This window comes from Girardinichthys multiradiatus, chromosome 6 (genome assembly GCF_021462225.1).
Source record: "Girardinichthys multiradiatus isolate DD_20200921_A chromosome 6, DD_fGirMul_XY1, whole genome shotgun sequence".
Taxonomy (NCBI): domain Eukaryota; kingdom Metazoa; phylum Chordata; class Actinopteri; order Cyprinodontiformes; family Goodeidae; genus Girardinichthys; species Girardinichthys multiradiatus.
Genome location: NC_061799.1, coordinates 35327131 through 35337499, shown reverse-complemented (window position 1 = coordinate 35337499; position 10369 = coordinate 35327131). Strand labels below are relative to the sequence as shown.

At 38.4% G+C, this 10369-nt stretch overlaps 1 long non-coding RNA gene across 2 annotated transcripts; it reads right to left on the bottom strand.

Annotated features, from left to right (window-relative positions):
* Positions 1-2805: 2805 nt before the first annotated feature.
* On the bottom strand, positions 2806-10130 carry LOC124870437. 2 transcript variants are annotated; one of them, XR_007038770.1, is made up of 4 exons: positions 9947-10130; positions 8291-8516; positions 8087-8189; positions 2806-3218 (listed from the first exon to the last, which is right to left on the bottom strand). It is a non-coding gene; the product is annotated as an uncharacterized LOC124870437 (long non-coding RNA). The 2 variants fall into 2 exon arrangements; XR_007038771.1 differs by having other exon boundaries at positions 8354-8516; positions 9947-10128.
* Positions 10131-10369: the final 239 nt, after the last annotated feature.

The window sequence follows — 10369 nt, the reverse complement described above, 5'->3', positions numbered from 1 at the left end:
AAAACAAAGAATGTAATTTTAAAATCCCTTATGGTTGAACTTCAGATCAACACAGTCTGTTCCTGGAACAAGATCAGCCTCACAACAAAGCAGGTTCAACAATGATTCAACACCAAACTTTATGGGAAGTCTTTCTAATCATCTTCTTCAAAGTTTCCAAAACTCTTAACTCGTTTTCTTAGAGCTCGAGCACAATGTGCAAACCATCATCTACCCTCTCCTTAAGGCCAATGCCTGATGAGAACATTGTGTCTGTGTGAGCGTGTCGCAGACTTTTTGTCATCATCTGATTGTTTCAAGATGAGGGTGAACAATAAGATTTGGATGCCCGCAGGCATTTACAGTCCACAGAGGAATGTAGAGTCTGTGTCTTATTAAAAATCTGTTATAATCTTATGAGTGAAAGATGGAATGAGGCTGTGGAAGCTGAGGGGATCAGCTGCAGCATATTAGGACGTAAAGCCCGATAGATCTCGCTTTTCTTGTTTATAGAAGGCGATGCCATGACGTCTCAGTCACCAGATCTGTTTCTCCCCTCTCCATCTTGTTTGCATAGCATCAAGAGCTGAGGGAACTGGAAAGATAATCCTCATTTTGCTGTGGGGTATATGGCGCTTTGTATAATGTTGAATGTGGATGATGTGAGTTCTTGTGCTTGTTTAAGACATAAACTTGACCCCCTGATGTGAGCTGTATCCCTAAATGGATATTTAATGGCTTCTTTGATGGTTTTTTTGTACAACTGGATTGGCTTCACCCATGTTTAGGTAAACAGGTAACACCACAAGTCAAGTTACACCTTATTAAAGTTTTTACAGGCTGGTAGTAATGGTTGTGAAATGGTAAAATATGCTTTGCAGATAATCAAATGAAGCAACCTTGTTTTTTCCTCTGCCTAAAATATTTCAGTGCATGCCTGCGAACTTCTCTGAGGCGTAAGAGAAAAGGTTTTGGGAAAAAAAATAAAACTAAAACAATCTTTTTTTTTTCCAAGCAGCTAGTGAGACGTGGCAAAGCATTCCTCAACGGTCCATGTCTGATGACCTCTCACTGGGGTGATGTGAGCTCTCAGCGCTGAAACAGTGAAGGATGAAGAGAGTCTCACAAGAGAGACTATGATGGACTGACACTAAGGGAAACAGAAGAAGAACCAATAACAGCAGGACTGGTTCGGTTCTGTTTTTATTCACTCTTCAAAAGTTCCAGCGGGTTTTGTAAGGTTTTGCCACCCTGCACCTGCATTGGAGACAATCCAGCTCATGTTGCACCATTTGGTTCTGGGTTCTAAAGAGAGGAACCACCAAACATTCAACACTTGTGCAGATGGAAACAGACCTCAATGGAGGGACAGACCTCCATGACACGGGGGCCGAACTGGTGCACAAGGATTTCCCAATGGAAAGATTTCTTGAGGACAACTATTAGTGGATACCGTTTGCTCTCCCTTTTTGAGTTTAACTTGGTCTCTCTCCTTGACAAGAACCACTGAAGGAAATACTGCTGCCAATACACTGTTTTGTCATCAGATTGGGTGATGAAGGCTCAAGTGCTAGGGGTTCGTCCTGGGTGGGTTGCCGGTTTGAACCCCCACTCTGTCCTTCTCAGTCTTTGTGTCCTTGGGTAAGACACTTCACACACCTTGCCTGCTGATGGTGGTCAGAGGGCCTGGTGGCACTGATTGTATGACAGTCTCACTTCTGTTGGTGTGCCCCAGGGCAGCTTTGGGTAGAATGTAGCCAGTGAATGTGTGTGAAAGGGTGGATGACTGATTGTAGCGTAAAGCGCTTTGGGGTCGTCTGACTTGATAAAGTTCTATACAAGTGCAGGCCATTTACCATTGTACTAATAGCTCAGATCTAATCAGTTTAGTTGTGTTTCTCTCCTGTGAAACCACTAAGGGGCCTTTCCCAACAAACTGGTACTGTTTCTTTGCCTTTCCACAGCCAGCCCAAACCTCGTCCCCAAAACACTGGTGCTACCATAGCACCAGAGATTAAAGTATATTCCTGAGTTAGAATGGCCCCAGCAATGTACAGATCTAAATGCAATTGTGAATTTGAGTAAAGACTTGAAGGTTAATGTCCAAAAAATATAAAGCATGTCTGTGCAACCTTTTTTCATCACAGTTAAGTATGGGAAAAGCATAAGGATTGACTACATGGTCTACAATTTGGGTTTAGCAAAAATGGCAAAAGACTCACATTTATTACTTTGCAAAATTAAAGACAGCCTGTACAGGATGCCGGTTGGTTCACAAATCTGACCTCCTTGCTAGGTAGGACAAGAAGGTTTGGGTTCCAAACAAAAAACTTCAATATTTGGGCACCAGCAAGGACAACAAGACCCAAACTGACTGAGAAGACCAAAAAGTACAACTAGAAGTGGTTTAAGAATATGAAGCAGCTGAAATGGGACAACCAGAACATGAGAAATGTGGCCATCCAGAGAATACTGCACAAAAAACAAGAACGGAAAGGAAGCCCAGACACAGAGCATGACAGAGGTAGCTTTGAGCCTGGTGTGATAGGTTGCTTTCAATTAATCCCCACTGATTTGTAGGGTAAACAAGTCTCCAAAATCTCTCACTTAAAATAGAAACTGCTTTTCTGCTGTAATCACTGATCTGAGAGTTAAGCTCCAGCCTTTTACAGTTTAGATTAGATAGTAAATGCCCCCTGTTAAACATGGCTTTTCAACATGAAGAAGTCCAAGATACAGATATTGTTGGACATGATGCTGGAGATATTTTTTTGGGTAACATAAAATGATGATGTGAAATAAAGAGGTCCGCAATTCACTTCAAAGTTCTGCTTTTGGGCATTTTTAATCTGAGCTTGTCCAGATGTGATTCTGTCATTGGCTCTCTCTAAATGAGCAGAGACCAGATGTCACTATGGAAAACAAAACTTTTGGGGGTTTTAACTTTAATAATGACCAGACTAAAGTGTGGTGTGACTTTTTGAGCCATTAGAAACATGCAAAGGATTTGCCACGAAGCCTGAAGCTCTCTCATTCCTTTGCCCCGTTCCTTTCCATACGTTTCAAACACTTCATTACTGATGAGTTGCGAGGCAATGAATTTTCAAACACATCAGTGACTCCATGTCTTGGCAGGGCTGGTTTGTCTCGTCTCACCGGCATGTTGGAAACAGATGGGAGAAGAAATGCAGGACGACATCTAAACTCTCAGCAACACTTGTCTCATGATTCGTCTTGCTCTGTAAAAAATAAATAAAATAAAATAAAGGAAATTCTGCTGCAAATGTGGGTAAGAGTTTTTTAAAGAGTAGCCAGAGAAACCAAAATGTTTCCCTTTAATTGTTTGGTTTTATTTCTAAAGAAAATGGCTTTCTGGTTTATACAAAATTAGAAACAGAAAATTCAGAATTTTATGTTTTCTGTTTTCTAGGTATAAAAATAATCTTTTTCTAGAAAAGATTAATAAAGAACTATTGTTATTTTTGTTTGAATTTCCCTCATGAAAGTTAACCAGTGTAATAAAAAGCAACAACTGACTGAGAACCTCTGGAAGAGGTTGTCCAGATGAAGACCACAGGGGTGACTATCAGCCAAATCAAGAAGAGTAGGTTGTCCCAAATGCATCTTGACAACATCACAAACTCACTTAAGTTCCCCAAGAAATCCAGCAGAGCAGAATAGTTCTGAAGTTTATTTTAATGTTAAAAGGAAGATTAATTTATGTTCAGTCCAACAGGACATACAGTCTTCAACCTTAGGAAAGACAGAACCCAAAAGGTCCAAAGAAGTCAATGATGAGTGGAGGAGGAAGTGTCATAGTTTGGGATATGTTTTCTGCGGCGTGAATTGGACTTCCTATACAGCTACATGACAGTGAAAGGAAATGATAATCAGAACCTTCTCTGACAATGTGGTTCCTTCCTGGCGTTCATCACTCAGCAGTTTTAATCAAACATTATTTAGAAAGCCCTTTTCTTACAGCCAAGTGAAACACAAAGTACTACGATATGCCCCAGTCACACGGCAAAACTGGTAAAGCAGGTCCTTGAAACTGAAGAGGTTAAATTGATGCAATAACCAGCCTGAAAGCCCTGATCTTAACCTGACGGAAAACCTCTGGGAAATCCTTCGCAACAAAGTTAAAGCCAAGACACTAGCTACAGTCAACGAACTGTGGATGAGAATGGAAGAAATGGACCAATAATCACACCAGAGGAGATTAGAGACTAGTGATCAGTCAAAACAACAGCCTGTACACTACACGCTAGCTGATGACTGTTGTAACCTTTTGCAGATTTAGCTGTTATATACTTTCTCCCTGCTGAAGTCATTGCTGTTCTCTAATTGTGATTGTTGTGTTTTCCACACGGTTTTCTTGGTTCTGTTAAAAAACACGGTTCTATTGGCCTGGTGTACTCACAACAAAAACATCCATCAAATGATAAGCAAGGGAGACCGCATTATTTCTGAAAGAAAACAAAAGAAAACAAAAACAAAAACAAGAATTTGGTGTTTATTCTCAAACTTTCATCTCCAGTATACTTTAAAGAAGCCATGAGCTGGTTAGTGGTCTCAACGCAAACTTAGATTTAAAAACATTGTGGCTTCAAACCTGCTAACATTTTGGATCACACTGTTCCTAAAGTCCCTTTATTTAGAGACCAGAGAAGAGTTTTCTCCAGCTGTTTAAATCATGGAGTAGTGCCACGCTCCCCTTCCTGCTCCCCAGTTTCTGCACCCTGCCAGTAAGCTGGCTTAAAGAAGGCACTGACAGGAACACTGCTCATCACTTTTAGCAAGGTAAAACTATTTAAAACTACAATTGAGAAGATACCAGCAGCAAGAATCTCAGTAAGAATCTCATACTGACTCATCCCTTTTGCAAAGGATATATTAAAAACAAGAAATAAATAAAAAAGACAAAAAATGAAATTTAAATAACAGAAATGTGATGTAAATACTTTTCCCAAAACAGGACATTACATTCCTAGCTTTTTGTGATGGCCGTTGGGTTATTTTAAAGCCTTAATGAACCAAATCAACACCAGGAACTTGAACCAAACATGAAACTCCTCTGATGTTTCTCCACAGCATCCATTATAGCAAAAATGTAGAACCTCAACCTTCTGCAAAGTTACCAACCAGGATCTAAAACTTCAACCAACCGAGATTTTAACGGCAACAATAAACACAATCAGGCCTGCAGACAGCCTTGCCTGGGCCCGGGACAACACCATCTTAGATGCCCCCTCACCCCTCACCCATGGCATTCATTAACTAGTAGAAAACTAACTAATATTTACTTTTTCAAAACATGACTGATACTGCAATCTAACTCCTTCTTCCATTCTCTCCTAACTCTCTTCTTCCCTTGTTCTCCTTCATTTCTGCTCCATACTTTGGATTTTTTTTATTTTCCATAGAAGCCTAACAGTGACACAAATCCCCAAAATATAATAAGTTACTAAATACATTGTTATATGCGATAATGTCTTATAATATGTATATTAAATAAATAATTACTTTCCATATATCTTACAGGTCTCAATTTATGACTCAATGAAATAATTCAAGTGGAGAATCTAATTAAAATGTGAATTACATTTGTGGTAAAATCAAACATAAAAATGTCAGTTTTTTAAAATGATTATTTTGCTTCCTGTGCTAAAGAACATCATGAAATCATTTAAACTGCTGCTATGTCTCACTAAATAGAAACCCTAACATCTGATTGGTTAATAATAATATTAACACTGCTGAGAAGAAGGGATGTTCATGATGTTCTGCAGCATGAAGTCAAATATTTATGAAATAATTATTAAAGTAAGATAAAAAAAATGTTTTTATATATATTATTTATTCAATAAATAGACAGATGAATCCCCCTCATGTATTAATAGCAATTTGGTGAGTTTTTAATGGATCAAATTGCAGCACCTTTGGCTTTCCATAGAGCCAACATGGTCGAAATTGTTCCTATTTAGGCTTCTGCTTGTGTGACATGTTTAAGTTTGACCTGCAAATGCCATGAGCCAAACCTTCCTTTAGCAGTTGAGGTTCTACAAATCTGATGCGCAGCAGTGAAGATGTGGCTGGCAGTAACGTCAATCTAGAGCAAGTTATAAAACAGGGCAGTCATTAACGTTTACCAACCTAAGAGTGGTCCTAATACTAACCCAGAATGGGGGGACAGACTGAAGCTGCCTTTACACTTTTACTAAAACGGATTAATAAACTCAAAGTCAGCAGCCAGATCATCTCTGTGTTAGGGATGTGGGGAGGTCCTTCCTCAATACTGCAAGGACAATTAGGAAGAAAGAAATAGAAACGGTTTTATGTAACTAAAATATTAGGTTTATATTTTTCTTCAAAAACAGGCCTATTTTGGAAAACAAAACCATATTGATCATAATCTGATGGTTGGAGGGCCCAGTTCTGGGCTCCCCTCCACAATCGACCCGGGACAACTGACCCTGTTGTCCCCGCATGTCAGGGGCCATGTATACAATAATAGTTTAACTTGGAAAAAAAACTAATTCGAAGAAACAATGTTCTTTAAAGCAACAAAAGCTAATATTTTCTATATTTACAGTTATTTATTTGATTTACTGATTCTCTTTATGCAGCTTAAAGGTCCAACAAGTGTGTTTGCAGGTGCTGAGAGTTTGTGTTTCAGAGCCAAATCAGATACTGAGCGACAGAGCAATTTGTATGAGCTACGAGGGCAATTTTTCAGCATTCTTCATTTCAGGCCAGACCACCCAATAAGACCCCCGCTCTCTCCCCCAGCCTCCCTCCTACTTCCTCCTCAGCAACTCACCTCCCCTCCACCCATCTCTGGTTACAGTCGCCAGGCTCCAAAAGAAAATGTCACAAGAAAAGGAGCTTGGGCTTCAAAGGGCAACCAATTTGAAGTAGTCCGAGTTAATCGTGTGCATCTGGTTTTAAAAGCCCGGAGACGTCTGACCTGCAGGAGGCTCAGGCAACAACCTCCAAACACTAACCCAGAGACTCCTGAAATTACAACCACTCGGTATCCTAGAAAAAGGAGCTCTCTGGTGAATACTGACTCATTTGAAGGCTGTGAGGGCTCAGAGTCTTCATTTCTAGATGCTGTTTTTAATTTGTTGTCATGACCTTAATGTTGTGTTGAGGTTACCTTCAACGGGGAACCAAATTCAGTCAGCAAGTAATACTCTAAATGTTCTTTTTCAATCAAGCAACTTTAAAAACAAATAGTTATTATTGTAAATGATGTCAGATTTCCTTTATTTGGGATGTTTGAGACGTTTTTGGAACAAAACACTGGTCTTATTTAGAAACAATCAGATCAATGTAAGTAGTAAAATACTAAGCAAAACTTTTTTTATAATCAAATTAAAAAGGAGACATTCCTATTTATTTACACACTGATCTTGAATAATAATAATAATAATAATAATAATAATAATAATGAAAAGCATCCCCACAGCATGCTGCTGCCACCACCTTGCGTCATGGTTGAGATGTTGAGTTGAGTGTTCCTTTTTACCACATGTATGGATACAGAAGTAGGCCAAAAAGTTCAATTCTGGCCTCATCCGCCCAGAGGACCTTCTTCCTCATGTTTTCTGTGCCTCTTATTTATGTTGTGGAAATTAATCTCGATACTGCAACACCTGACTCGGATTACAGAAATTAAATTACTCAAACTTAATCGATTTAGGTCCAGAATGTCTCCAATCAACACGACAGTACGGGAAATAAAAAAAAATAAAAACAGAATACAAAAATTAAAAGATAGGCAAAAATTCTAAATCTTAATTTTTTTAAGAAACACAAAGAATTAAATGAAATTGGTGATTTTAATCAGTTTTTATTGTGTTATACCTGGTTCATAAAACTGTCGGTTGATTTTTTGAAAACCTGAGGGCCCCACACATGATGATAAAAAAAAACTCATAGATATAACAGGGTTGGTCCTACAGTGTGTTGTGTGCTGCCACACGGCATGCGCAACACACAAAACAGATTTCACTCACGAACATTCAGATGTCAGACGGGAAATCTCGCAAACTCTCGAGATCAAACCCGAGTTCAGAGTAATTCCCCTTCGTGTTTCTGTCACCTCGCTTTGTGATTGGCTAGACGTCACATTCAACAGGCTGCGTGCTGAGTGTTGAATATCCCTGATTAGAAGTCAGAGCGGTCCTGACGTCCTTTCGAGCAAACTAGATCAGCCATCACGATGAGTGGGGCGTGTCGGAAGGGAAAGATCAGGTCAAAAATCGTCATTAAAAAGGCAATAATCTACATAAGAAAACTGTCTCACTTTTAAATCCCTCTCCTCCCTGCAGGTTATGCAGCGGTGCAGCCTAATCACAGTTTTTCCTACCCGCTGGCGGTTTCCACAGATCTCAGACCATCCAGGGCAGGTCCGAATCTCCCTGCATTAAGAATGAGCTTCCGGTATCCTGCCGGTGGGCTGGCCATCCCTGAATGGAGTCCGACGTTGATCAATCTTCTTCAAAGATGGACACAAAGAAGGGAAGAAAAACCTGAGAAACAGCAGGATAATATTTAAAATTGTATCTTACCCTCTCACTTCTCTAAAAAAGTAACATTACACTTATCTATACCTGCTTGAGTGTAGGTTATCTGCTACTGCAGGTTGATATTTTAAAAACCCTATCTGTTAATATAAAGTAAACACACCCACAATATTATTATTTATTTATTTGCTGTTAGCAACATAGGGAGAGCACAACATCCCACGTTTGATCTGACAACACTGATTGACTTAGCTGAAAAGGAGTAGATATTTTCCTAGTTAATGTTTTAACTACCGCTGTACCAAAAGGTAAGAGATTTTATACATAAGCACTCGCTTTTCTAACCTGAGCAAAACCTGAATCTATTAATCTGTCGACTATTTTTTGATTAATTGATTATTAATCGAATAACAGCTGCTTAATAGGAGATTTCTTACAGAATTTGAACCACGCAAAGCTGTTTTTAATGGTTATGATATATTTTCCTAGAATAAGGAAATTGACCTTTGGGTGAATAAAGGACTATCAGATAAATAATATTTATTCCAAACAACATTTGCTGAAAAATAATGGCAATATCTTAACAAATATTTAGAAATTATACACACTTTAGAGATGAATATGATTTGTTTATATGTGTTAATGTCATAAGAAACATACATTAAAACGGTATTTTACATTTTAAAATACTTTAACTTAATTTAGAAGGTTAATTTTGAACATTTGTTTGGATTGATTGAACAATAAAAGGAACAAAATTCTATGGCTGCAACTAACGATTATTTTGCCAATCGATATATCTGTCAAGTATTTTTTCGAATCGGATAGCAACAGGTGCTTAATAGGAGATTTCTAACAGAATTTGAACCAGGTGAAGCTAAATAGACCACTTGAGAGGTTCTGGAGAGAGAATATTTACGGACAAATAATGTTTTTCATCTTAAATGCAAAATCTATATATGTTTAGTAAAATTTGGCCTAATTACGACTGTGAGTGGGTTGTTCTTTAAGCAATTGGCATGTTTTAGAGGCTGTATACTCTAGTTAGTGATTATTCGATTACTAAATGAGTTGACGACTATTTCAATCATCGATTGATCACCGATTAATCGTTTCAGCCCAACAAAATTCACCTGATTTGTAACCGACATGGATGATCTTGGCATCATTAAAACGTCCTTTTATGCCCATTCACAAGAAATTTATTTTGACATTAAACTTCACAACAAACCAGCACCCATTTATTAGAGTGCAAAAAACACACAACTCAACACCCGTTCATCTAAATGCTTAGATTTTGTTCTAGCCTTTAATAAAGATTAAATAAAAAATAATTAGCTCTTCAAGTTATACAAGAAGGTGCTAGCTTAACTGACGGTGCTATCCGTTAGCATTTCATTCGTGATATTATTTCTCATAAAACTAGCATAACTCACCGGGAAACAGCAGCAAAAAGTGTTAACCCTTCAAACAAAATCACTGGAGTGTACCGTTGATTTTATGGGAGGTATTTAACCATCAAAAGTCAGTGGAAAACACTCACATTAGGGCATGTAAACCAGTTTTCCCATTCGGCATTTCTGAGTACTTCACTGTACACTCGGAAAAAACAAAATTCTCTTAAAATGTGACGACTCGTGTTTGCAGAGGTGATGCAGACACCAAAGCGGTGTGTTTGTCAGTAATTTGCGGTGATTAGATATTTATAAAACACAAGTTTGTAAATTATATGGTTAAAAATGCACTATAGATTTACATTAGCTAAAATTCCGGATGGGTCAGCAGAGGAGATCCATCCTGAAAATGTTTTCTCTCAAGGTTAATTATGAAAGCGCGGATGCTTTCACTTAATATTATGC